The sequence below is a fragment of the Pinus tabuliformis genome, chromosome 3_2 (genome assembly GCF_031772625.1).
Source record: "Pinus tabuliformis cultivar Carrire ecotype Pingquan chromosome 3_2, CPIR1, whole genome shotgun sequence".
Taxonomy (NCBI): domain Eukaryota; kingdom Viridiplantae; phylum Streptophyta; class Pinopsida; order Pinales; family Pinaceae; genus Pinus; species Pinus tabuliformis.
Genome location: NC_142302.1, coordinates 631,398,389 through 631,408,232, shown reverse-complemented (window position 1 = coordinate 631,408,232; position 9,844 = coordinate 631,398,389). Strand labels below are relative to the sequence as shown.

At 35.0% G+C, this 9,844-nt stretch overlaps 1 pseudogene; it reads right to left on the bottom strand.

Annotated features, from left to right (window-relative positions):
- Positions 1-302: 302 nt before the first annotated feature.
- The window catches only part of LOC149182202 (vacuolar-processing enzyme-like), a 52,011-nt pseudogene continuing 42,469 nt past the window's right edge, over positions 303-9,844 (bottom strand).

The window sequence follows — 9,844 nt, the reverse complement described above, 5'->3', positions numbered from 1 at the left end:
GTTTTGCAAACAGACTTTGTTAAAGCCTTATTACTCTAATCTAAATAGATTAATAAAATTATGATTGGAATTTTGCAAGCCACAAATGTTATTATCCAATATGTCGATCCCTTGTTTTTATATAAGGATTATTATATATTCTAGCATTGTTCACTAACATAATAGGGTGAATGTTGGAAAAAACATTGAGAAAAAATATGTGTTTATGCTTATATAGCTCGTTGAAAAACTTGCATTGTTCTTGAAATTGAAAGAGGCCATGGTAGTCACCCAGTTCTTTGTGACTATAAGGAACTGAATCATCAAGCACTGAAACCTCTATGAAGTGAAGCCCTAAACCTGGATGGAATTTGAATACATGCCTCTACAGATACCACAGTCATGGTATTCTCGGTGACTCCTTCATTGCACATATTTGGAAGAGAACATGTGTATTTCATGCCATACTGCGACAAAGCTCCACAATGTTTTTCAAATGTGCGCACCTGTAGCAATACAAATATTCTTATGTTTAGAACTTTGAGAGTCAGATCTTATAAAGAGAATGGTGTGCTTTAATTAGTGTAATTTTTCAAGATGGCTAACCATTAAGGGATAATGATAGTAGAATAAGAGGATTACAACATGATCATCATCGGAGAAATGCAAGGTTAACAAAATGGGAATTTGTGTGAAGTTAATGCAGATGCACACTTGGGTTTCATAGCTACAGAGTTGGGTTCATATCTACCCAACTATGAAACAATAATGTTTACACATTTCACCAAAAAAAAAGTAAAGTAGGATCAGAGGATTAGAAAATCACCATTGTTTTGAGATAGTCCCAATAATCAACTAAAGGTTGACTTGGTGGCCATACAGTGTTCAACATATTAGTACCCCTTGCAGATCCAAACAAAAGCTTGCCAATGAGATTCATGCTTTTTTCAACATGCATATGATGTGTCATCAAGTCCACCATATGTCTCTATGATTCCAACTTCTCAATGGAGCCCTCCTTAAATCTTCTATACTACAAAATAAAGCATAAGAATCACTAGATATTGGCTTTTTCCTCAAAGTCCAAAAATACACGAGACTGAAAAGAACAACATATACTAACACTACAAGATAGTTCATGTAATTCTATACTAATACCGCAAGATAGTTCATGTAATCCCTTTCCTTTCCTAATATTCAACGGGGGAGTTTATAACAAAACTTATATTAAGAGATTGAAGCTTAACAAAATAAGTAGTTTTGAATTGAAAGATTGTTTGGTTCCAAACTTGATCAATTTGATAAATAAGTGAATAAAAAATGTAGTTAGGTGGATGAATACCACTTTTATGGGGGGGATTATCATCAATATACTACCCTTTTCCATAGATAGAGAAGATATGCATCTCGTTGATTTACAACTTTCACGTCCTTCTCATCAGGGAATTCTGGAAAACCATTATCATAGGTGAAAGTAGCATTGGCATTCGTTGGGTGAGATCCAATGTATAGAAATAAATGCTTTTTTCTAATATGGATGTCACCATGCTGCATCACATGGGATTCGACCCAATATTTATTATGGTATGATGTCCTGAATTTTACCTGCAAAAAGCCATCTTATCATTATACTAGTATAAAATGGCGCAAAACACAAATATGTTCCAAGTGGACAATGAAATTTGGAATAAAGTAAAGGCACTTCCACATTACAATGTGGTGAATGTGGAAGAAAAAAACCTTTACTATTAGAAGTGAAGGCTAAATATTTATGGATAGTCGAGATGATAATTGCCATATTATGACTGGAAAGTACTCAGGCTAATTATTTATGGGCAGGAGATCATAGTTGTGAGACTATGAGTGGCAAGCACTCCCAAGTATGGTTGGTATGGCCCTAGGGAAAATATTGTATAAATACTTACCTCCCACAACATGTTAGGGTATTGTACATGAAAAATATTTTAACCCTGACCCCTACTTCTAGTCAAGGAGAAATAACAATCTTTCTAATTTCCATTTTATTTTTGTCCCATGCTATGCTCTTCATTTTGGATTGAACGAAGATATGCGATACCATTTTACTTATTTCCCATGTTATGCTCTTCATTTTCGATTGAACGAAGACATGAGGATCGACCTCAAAGATCCTGAAACCAATATGTTTCAAAATTTAAACCCACTTACCAATTGATATTGTTGCTTTATAGTTTCAGTCTTCAAGTTGTGTTTTTCACTGCAAAATAAAAGTAAAATCAGCACACAATTTCAGTCAATAAGAAACATCCAAAGAAAAATAACTAATGGACAGAGATATTGTAGTAGTTTGCACTTGCAATTGATTGCTTGATATGATTGAAAGTCATATATTGTATTTTTGTTAGGAGTCAAACACTTAATATTCAGATTACAGCAGAGAGGTTTGCAAAAAAGACAAACAATGTTCCATCGTTATACTCTTTGCAATATATATATATATATATATATATATATATATATATATATATATATATATATATATATATATATATATATATATATATATATATATATATATATAATGTTTGCAACCATGTTTTTTAAATGCATAATGCAAACAGGTTGTAACATTGCATTCTATTAGTTGCAAGTCAGGATCCTGATGATGAGAACGAGACTCTAGAATGCCTTCAAAATATGTGAGAGCTCTCAGATAGATTGTAGTTGTACTACAAATGAATACAAGCTAAGAAATGCTCCATATTGTGAGATTAAGGCATAGATGGATGACATTGTACATTTCATCCTCTCCCCATAAAGAGCCACATGGGACTATGCTAGTGACAACTCACCAGAGCATTGGATCTATACTAGCTATATTTTCAAAAGATGGGACAAGCAACAATAAACGTAAGCCTTTGACACTCCCAAATGTAATAACAGGTTCCAAGCGTGTGTAACATTGCCTCTAGGTTCTCCAATATAAGCCTAATTAAGAGAACAATAGAGTGTTATTGCCCCCTTTCTTTTGTTGACAAAACTCTTCTGTAAGTATTGATATAAACAATGATAATATCATTTTTTCCATATACAACTTCCTTAGGGAAACTCTCCAACAATTTCTTCACATTCTGTGAATGGTGCTATACTATTGGTAGACATGTGCCAACCCTCAAGGGATCCAAGTGGATTATGCCTTGTGAATTTTTTGGTCATTATGGCTTTGGCATGGCATGCCAAATCACTTGAACTAACCATTGGGGATACAAAACAATGTTATCTATCTACCTACCGACCTATCTACCTATCTAGATATATATACACATATTTGTTTTCTCTAAACCTCATGAGTATTTTTTTTATTAGGAGAACACCTTGTGGAAAACTCTTCAAGTAATTTTCCATGATCCATGGATGGTAAATTTGGTAAAGAAATGGACCTAATTATGGTACTTAACTGTTAGGGGATCAAGAGAGTTGAATCTGTAACCTCCCTAATTTTCGATGAGAGGTCTCACATTTGGCTCATGACAGATTTGCATACATGGCTTACATATCAGAGAGCTAATTAAAAAGATAAAAAAAATATATATATATTCTTGAATTAAAAGGACATATATTAGACCTTTCAAAAGTAGGCTCTGAAAGTTGTTGACTATCACAGAACCTGTGAGCTATATCAACAACAGAAAACAAACTTTTCATGGCTTTAAAAAACAAAAAATACATCATTATAGAAGTCAGAGTATGTGTCTGTAGAGAATTTTATAGCTAATGTTCATGAATGAAATCATTTGTATGCCCATGCTAAGAAACTGAAATGGTTCAAACACCCTGCTCTAGCCCCAATGCCTTTTTGAAAGGCCATTAACTACCTTGTTCCTGTCCCTATATATGTGAGACAAAGAAGTGTGTGGGAAGGTTGTCATTTAGTGTTATATATCATCATGGAGTGGCTATAAAGTGAAATTTCTGAGTTTTGATTTCTTTTTTCTTGAAAGGGATGCCCCATTTTGATTTTTACAACATTTTGAATCCTAGGGGAAATAGAGAAGGCACTTCTATTTGCACAGAATGTTTTCTAGAGATGTTGTTTCATGGAATGAAATAAGAGTGGGATGCATGTTGAATGGTCATGGTAGGGAGGACCTGAAACTATTTGGTCGGATGCATCTTGTGGGTATAAAGTTTGGACGTTGCGGAGTGTGAATAGGTGTTCCATTTGGGGATTTCTGTTAGGTCCCTATAATACTAGTGATTCCCCCATTAGTATTGTCATTGTATCCCTTATTGTTATTATTCTACCCCTATTGTCCCCATATTGTTATTAGTGTGCCCCATAGAAACCCACTATTGTTATTGTTGTGCCCTTATGTTATTACTATTATGTCGACTTGATTATATTGTGACCCCTTCGACTCCTATATATAGAAGGGAGGTTTGGTCATTTGTATCATCTAAGAATTGTTCATTTGTGTAATGTAAAGGAGTTTTCGCCCTCGAAGAGGCTGAATTCTAATATGTTGATCTACCTTTTCTATCTTTTTGTGAGCTGGTTTCATAACATTTGGTATCAGAGCTTTGGATTCTAGGGTTTCATTGCTCCAAACAAGTCATCGTGGCATTTTTGCTATAACATTTTTTTTGTGACGTTTCAGAAGCTAAAAAGAAAAACCCATTTTAGTCAGTATCATTCCGAATTTCGGTCCAAATTTTAGAGCTTGTCTCTCTATATTTTCAGAGATATGATCTAAGGAAGTTAGGGTTTTTGCAGACTCCCTAATTACATTCCAAATAGGTGACCTGGGGAAAAGCATCATATTTTTTTTTTTTAGCATCAGATTGAAATTTCGTAAGAAGTTTCAAAAAGAGGATGGCCTGTAGTTTTTTGTATATCAATTTTAGGTACTAAGGTTGAAAAAGTGACACGCGGAACTTCGTACAATTTCGCTCTACTGAACTAGTCTATAATCAGGTCACTGTGGGAGATTTGGCATAAATCTTCCTTAGAGAATCCAATATTGATCAAACTTGTGGGGTTAGAAAGAGAACTCAAAGGCCCACTGCAAGACATGATTTCAGATATTCGAGATCCACAGTTACAGAGATACAACAGATTCCATATCAAGCTCTTACAAAGTGAAAACAAGGTGTGTAGTTTTTTTAAAAATTTTACATAATATTGGTTTGAAAAATTAGTTTGAAGGAATTCAAAGGGAACAATGAAAAATTATTAGCTTTAATTGATGCCCCATAGAAAGAAAATGGAAACACCTAGTAAGAAACCTGAAAGCTCTAGCATGACTCGTGAAGAAAAGGAAGAAGTGCAACATGATATATCAAAATCACAAGACCAAGTACAACAAATTTCACTCTCACAAAAGGTAACTGAAGCCAAGATGAATGGCATGGAAGCTAATATGAATGGTGTGCAAGTTAAGATGGATGGCTTGGAAGCTAAGATGAATGGTATGGATGCTAAGATGAATGGCATAGACACTAAGATGGAAGAATTGAAGATAAATTTGAATAAGTTGCTACAAGAAATGGTTACTAATGCTGAAAGGGTAGTAAAGGAAACTCATGATGAGAAAAAAATAAATGTTAATCATGATTTCATAGACTCTAATGTTGGATTGAAGACCCACTATGTTCCAAAAATTGATATGAGGAAGTTTGATGGCAAGGATCTTGGAACATGGATACTACATATGGAGCAATTTTTCGATCTGCATAATGTGAAAAACACACATAAGGTACGTATTGAAACTTTATATTTGGAACCAAATTAGTTTGTATGGTATTGATGGCTTTTCTCTCGTAAAAATATTGTCACTTGGGCAATTTTTACAGAAGAAATGATAGCACATTATGAGGATACAAAGAGCAACACCTTTTTTAGCCAATTGATAAATCTCAAACAAAGGGGTTCAATGATGGAGCACATTTGGAACTTCCAAAAATTGAACATAAGGGTAAAAGATATTCCAGAGGAGAATAGTATTGATGTGTTCATAGGGAATTTAAAGGATAATATCCAACATGAGGTTCGCCTTTGGGAACCTGATTCATTGGAGAAAGCATTCAGGTTAATAAGAAACATGGAAAGCAAAATTACGGCAACCAGGAAGCCTACCACTCACAATTATAAATATGGAAATGTTGTTGCCTCGAGCCTTCCACAACCTACAATATTGAAACCACAACAATTGGAAGAAAAAAAAAGGGCTTTGTTACAGTTGTGGTAGAAAATACACTAAAGGTCATAAGTGTGCTGAGAAGAAATTATTATACATAGATTGTGAAAAGGACGAAGAAAAGGAACAAGAAATGTCAAAAGAAGAGGATATACTCCAGGAAGAAACGATAGATAAAGAAGAAAAGAATTTGACCATATCTTGTAATGCATTGGCTGGAATTACAACTCCTCAAACTATCAAGATAGAAGGACATATCAAGAAGAAAAAGGTAATAGTGTTGATTGATTCGAGAAGTACCCATAATTTTATTTGTAAGATAGCCAAGGAATTGAATTGCTTCCTATATCCAACACTAGAGTGTGAAGTGATGGTTGCAAGTGGACGAACCATAAATTTCTTTGGAAAGTGCTATAATAGCAAGCTATCCATGGGAGAATATGTATTGAATAGCCCAATGATTTCCATTGCAATGGGTGGTGATGATGTTGTACTAGGAGTCCAATGGTTACAATCCTTGGGTGCAATATCTTTTAATTTTCAAGAACTTTTCATGAAATGTTGTGTGGAAGGAAAGGAAGTTGAATTAAGGGGTATTGTAGGGAAACCAAGAAAGATAATTAGCTCTAATAGTATGACAAAGCTTCCAAGGAAGGAACAATGAGGTGTAATTGCACAGTTATGTTCACTAGAGGTTCGCACATCGAAATCATCTATTTCTCCAGATCTCCAGAATTTCTTGGACAATCATTCCAAGGTATTTGATACTCCCAAAGGCCTCCCACCTATTCGTGATCATGATCATGCTATTCATTTGATTCCAGGAAGTGTTCCTCCAAACATCAGGCCGTACAGATATCCCTATGCTGAAAATAGTGAAATTGGACATATGGTTGCAGAAATGCTAGAGGCTGGTATAATTCAACCTAGTAAAAGTTCTTTCTCTGCTCCTGTAGTATTGGTGCACAAGAAGGATGGATCATGGCACATGTGTCTGGATTATAGGGAGCTCAACAAGGTCACTATTAAAGATAAATTTCCCATTGATGTCGTTGATGAAATATTGAATGAATTGCATGGATCAATTTACTTCACCAAGTTGGATCTTCGTTCAGGATATCATCAAATCATAATGAAGACTAAAGACATTCTGAAAACAAAATTTAGAATTCATGAGGGTCATTATGAAGGTTTGATGAATTCCATTTTCAAATCCTTCCTTAGAAAAATTGTGTTAGTATTTATTGATGATATACTAATCTACATCAAGTCTTGGAAGGATCATGTTCAACATATTAATAGGGTGCTCAAACTATTGGAGGAGAAACAATTATATGAAAAAATATCCAATTGTTTCTTTCGAGTACAAGAGGTGGAATATCTGGGTCATATTGTATCTCATGAAGGTGTTAAGGTAGACCCTAGCAAAATTAAAGCAATTAAGGAATGGAAAATCGCCACGTCCATAAAGCATCTGTGAGGATTTCTCTGGTTGAGAGGGTATTATCACAACTTTGTCAAGAATTATGGGAGAATAGCAGCATATCTAACAACATTATTGAAGAAAGGTGCATTTTCATGGACCCCAGAAGCAACAAAGGCCTTCGAACATCTTAAAGAGACAATGTGCCAAGCACCGGTCTTAGCTACACCGGACTTCACAAAAACCTTTATTGTGGAATGTGATGCTTTAGGAAATGGAATTGGTGTTGTTTTAATGTAAGATGAAAGACCCATTTCTTGTGAAATTCATCCAATCAAAGGAAAGTATTTTCACAAAGCTATTTATGAGAAGGAAATGTTGGCAATACTACATGCACTTAAGAAATGGCAACCCTACCTAATGGGAAGACACTTGAAGGTAAAAAAGGATCATGATAATCTTAAATAATTTTTACAACAAAGATTATCCTCTGAAGAGAAAAAAAAATGGGTCATAAAGATGTTGGGTTATGACTTTGAAATCATCTTCAAAAAAGGGAAGAAAAATGTTGTAGCAGATGCACTCTCAAGAAAGGGTGAGGATGTGGAAGCATTGTTGTGCACCATTTCTATTATCCAAGCAGATTGGATAAACGAAGCAAGGGATGAATGGAAGAATGACGAAGAAGTGTGGGCACTCATTCCAAAGTTACAACAAGATCCCAATACATATGATACATTTAGCTGGAAAAATGATTTCTTATGGTACAAATATCGCTTATACCTATGTAAGAATTCCCAACTCAAACAAAAGATTCTTATGGTATTGCACACTTCTCCCTTAGGTGGGCACTTCGGATTTTTAAAGGCTTACCATAGGGTTAAGAGGGATTTTTTTTGGGATGGACTTAAGTCGGATATTCAAAATATTGTGGTGGAATGTTTGGTTTGCCAACAAAATAAAGTTGAAACAATTAAGACCCTAGGTCTATTACAACCCTTATCCATTCCAAGCCAATGTTGGGAGGAGGTTTGAATGGATTTTATCATAGGTTTACCCAAGTCCGAAGGAAAGAGTGTCATCATGGTGGTAGTTGACAAACTTACCAAGTATTCACACTTTTGTGCATTATCGCATACATTTAAAGCCAATATAGTTTCTACTGCATTTATGGAAACAATTCAGAAGCTACACGGAAGCCCAAAAATTATTGTAAGTGACAGAGATCCCATTTTCACTAGAAATTTTTGGACAGGATTATTTTCTTGTCTCGGTACTCAGTTAAATAATAGATCATCTTATCATCCTCAATCTGATGGAAAAATTGAGATAGTAAACAAATGTTTGGAAGGATATCTTCATTGCTTTGTATCTGATAAACAAACACAATGGGTCAAAAGGTTGCCTCTGGCTGAATGGTGGTATAACACTTCCTTCCATACTGTAGCAAAAATGACCCCATTTATGGCACTTTATGGATACCATCCACCATCCATCACATCATATTTAAGAGAAAATTTTAAGGTTCAAGCAGTGGAACATCACATCGAGCATCAACAACAAGTTCTCCAACTCTTAAAGGATAACCTCATGTTGGCACAGAATAGAATGAAACAACAGGCAGATCAACATCGCAGTGAAAGAAGTTTTGATGCAGGTGACTGGGTATTCCTACGGCTACAACCATATAAACAAAGGTCCCTCAAAAAAGCTAAGAAGAATAATAAATTATCACCAAAGTATTATGGTCCGTACAAGGTGTTGCAAAATATTGGTACTATGGCATACAAATTGAAGCTTCCTGCAGCTTCTCGAGTGCACCCAATTTTCCATGTTTCATGTTTAAAGAAGGTTATAGGTGACAAGCTCCCAATTCAAACAATATTTGCAGAACTTGACAAGGAAAAATCATATTGGAACCTGAAGTAGTCACAGAAACAAGAACTCGATAGCTACGAAATCGATCAATTTCAGAGTATCTCATCAAGTGGAAGAACTTATCTGTTGAAGATTACACATGGGATGATGAGAATTTTATACAGAAGCATCCAGAACTACTCAAGCATTAAGGACAATTCTTTTCGAAAGGAGAGGGGCATGTTAGGCCCCTATAATACTAGTGATTCCCCCATTACTATTATCATTGTAGGCATTATTTTTATTATTGTTACCCTATTCTCCCCATATTGTTTTTAGTGCCCCATAGAAACCCACCATTGTTATTGTTGTGCCCTTATGGTATTACTGTTATGTCGGCTTGATTATG